Here is a 3,408-nt window from a genome sequence, read left to right as displayed (position 1 = left end):
TATCCAGCATGAAGAACTTAAGCGAGCTGCGCGAAAGCGCACGGCTCATATAGTGAATGGGAAAAGCTTAATCTGCAATGTTTGCAGTCGTGTATGCTTGTCAAGAGCAGGGCTCATTAGCCACCAACGGAGCCGCAAATGCAAAATATAAGTTAGTCCTGGAGCGCACAATGTTCCTGAAGGTCGGCAATGGTCTACCTCGGTCACGAGTGGACGGCCATCATCATGTATGTATGTATGTATGTATGTATGTATGTATGGATAGATAGATAGATAGATAGATAGATAGATAGATAGATAGATAGATATCTTCTGTTGAATTGACTTTAGTATATTACTTGTATTTATATTAAGCCTTTGCAAGAGTGAAAGGCAAAATTGGTCCCAGCTGTTCTATGAGTAAACTGAGGTAAAATATCAAGACCACCGACAGCACTGATGTCCGATTTGATTGGGTACCGAGGAAATTTGCTTCTCATCTGTTTACCTTTATAGAAACTGGACCATAGGTCTAGACCAAATGGGTATTACAATTAGGAAAAGAAAGAATTTAGGCTAGCACACTACTTGTCTAAGCCATTTCTTAATTCAATTCATTTACAGATTTCTTGTATTGAGACAATAGCACAACTTATAATCAAAGAGAATGGTCAACTGAATACTCGTCTTCAGTACCTGCCTGGTGCACCATGGAAGGATGAAAAATAGGACTGAGTATGCTGATTTGAAATCAGAATATAAAAGGGAAAAGTTAAGCTTTATGAGGTCAATTAGTCTAACGCATGACAGCTGAGTAATGTGTTTCTTCGAACTCTTCCGATATTCAACACAAATATTTATTTTAAATTTTGGCACAAGTCCAGTAATTTTGTAGGTGGAGAGTAAGTCGATTACGTCGACCCCAGTGATATACTGGTACGTATTTCATCAACCCCGCAAGGATGAAAGGCAAAGTCAACCTCGGCGGAATTTGAACTCAGAACGTAAAAACCGGAAGAAATACTGCTAAGCATTTTGCTCGGCGCCCTATTCAATACAAATATTGGTTTCAAATTTTGGCATAAGGCCAGCAATTTTAGGGAAGTAGGTAAAAAGATTACATTGACTTCTGTACTCAACTGGTACTTATTTTATCGACGACGAAAGAATGAAGGACAAAGTCGACCTCGGCGGAATTTGAGCTCAGAACGTAACGACGGACGAAATGCCGCTAAGCATTTCGCCCGACGTACTATTCAGAGCAGATATTCTTTTCTACTCTAGGTACAAGGCCCGAAATTTGGGGTGAGGGGACCAGTCCATTAGATCGACCCAGTACGCAACTGGTACTTAATTTATCGACCCCGAAAGGATGAAAGGCAAAGTCGACCTCGGTGGAATTTGAACTCAGAATGTAACGGAAGACGAAATACAAATTTCTTTATCACCCGTGGCAGACGAAATACGGCTAAGCATTTCGTCCGGCGTGCTAACGATTCTACCAGATCGCCGCTCTATTCAGTACAAATATTAATAAGTTCTTTGAGTTGTCAGGTGATTATCTCAATGAATAGTTATGTAAATTATGGACAAAAACACATTATATAAAATTCAGTCTAACACGTGGCTGTTGGACCACGCGTTTCTCCTATCTCTTTTGACATTCAAAAGAAATATATTTCTATATTCTATCAATAGAAATTATTTTAATTTATAGTTAAGTAAATAATAAACAAAAACTTATCTTTAAAAGGTTAGTGGACAAAGTACAGTGACAGACTGGAAGCATTTGTAGTTCTATTACTTCCGCCATGCTTTAAACCGCCTGAAATACTTCTTTTAACTATTGTCACAAGACCTGAATATTGGGCGAGGGGGCTAGTCGATTACATCGGTCCCAGTCCTCCACTGGTACTTATTTTATCAACTCCGAAAGGATAAAAAGTAAAGTCGACTTCGGGGAATTTGAACTCGGAACCTAAAGAGCCGGAAGAAATGACGCTAAGCATTTTGTTCGGGTATGCTTGCCACTTTAACCGCCTGAACTAAGTATATAGTTATTGTTGTTGCTGTTGGCACTCCGTCGCTTACGACGACGAGGGTTCCAGTTGATCCGATCAACGGAACAGCCTGCTCGTGAAATTAACGTGCAAGTGGCTGAGCACTCCACAGACACGTGTACCCTTAACGTAGTTCTCGGGGATATTCAGCGTGACACAGTGTGACAAGGCTGACCCTTTGAATTACAGGCACAACAGAAACAGGAAGTAAGAGTGAGAGAAAGTTGTGGTGGAAGAGTACAACAGGGTTCGCCACCATCCCCTGCCGGAGCCTCGTGGAGCTTTAGGTGTTTTCGCTCAATAAACACTCACAACACCCGGTCTGGGAATCGAAACCGCGATCCTATGACCACGAGTCCGCTGCCCTAATCATTAGGCCATTGCGCCTCCACAAGTATATCCTAGCTTACCTAGAACAGAATCATTTATTAATTTATAGTATCTTTTAAAAGAACAACTTTTCACACTATCCAGTGTAGAAATACAATACAGTCACAAGAAACAATTAGCAGAATATGGTTCGGCAAGATTTAGAGTAGAGCTTCAGCTTAAACTTTAATGATCACTGACAGAACATCTTAAAGACTATCGAACTTTTAATCAATATTGTATTCTAAGCCTCTTGGCTAAATAATGTACAGCCACATACCTTGCTTGGGTTCAAATGCAGAGGTGTATGATTTTAAACTGAAAGAAATGCAGCTTCTCCACCTCATTGTTTTCCATTCATTGTTAGTCGAAGCAGTAAACATCTCTCATTTGCGCTGTCTTCTTCATATTGAAGCATTAAGCAGAAGAGAAACATATACATAGTGTATGTGTTTTGTTTATACACCAAATTTGCTGCAGGATCACGTCTGCGGAAAGCCTCCTACACGGTGCCGAGTGTTAAAGAACACCTGAATTCACTGACCAGACAAGACAAATCACCTAGGAATCATCACAAATGGTGGTAGATATCAATATTTCGATTAGCGCGTAGCCATGCCACCCCTTTAATATGAACTGACAATATAAGATCATTACTAGGCTCATAGCAGTACAGAAAATGATTGTGTTGAAGTATTTCTGTAGCCGACCTAATTTTTGTTTGTGAGGTACTTCCTGGGTTCGACCCTATTGTGTGAGATCGTAGGTAAGTGATTTTAAGATTCGGATTGATCGAAATTGTGTTCCCGGAAACTGTTTGGAAACCAGTATGATGGATTGTATTTGTAATTCTAAGGTCCGGTCTTATTACGGGTTGATTCAAACAGTGAATTATGTTAAGGATACTCGTATCAGTGGAATATTCAGCCATTCAAACGTTAGTTCAAAGTTTTGGCCATCCATTTTATCGAACAACTCATGGTCCAAATGACAGGGAACT

This window comes from Octopus bimaculoides, chromosome 1 (assembly GCF_001194135.2).
Source record: "Octopus bimaculoides isolate UCB-OBI-ISO-001 chromosome 1, ASM119413v2, whole genome shotgun sequence".
NCBI classification, from domain to species: domain Eukaryota; kingdom Metazoa; phylum Mollusca; class Cephalopoda; order Octopoda; family Octopodidae; genus Octopus; species Octopus bimaculoides.
This window is presented reverse-complemented; position numbering follows the sequence as displayed.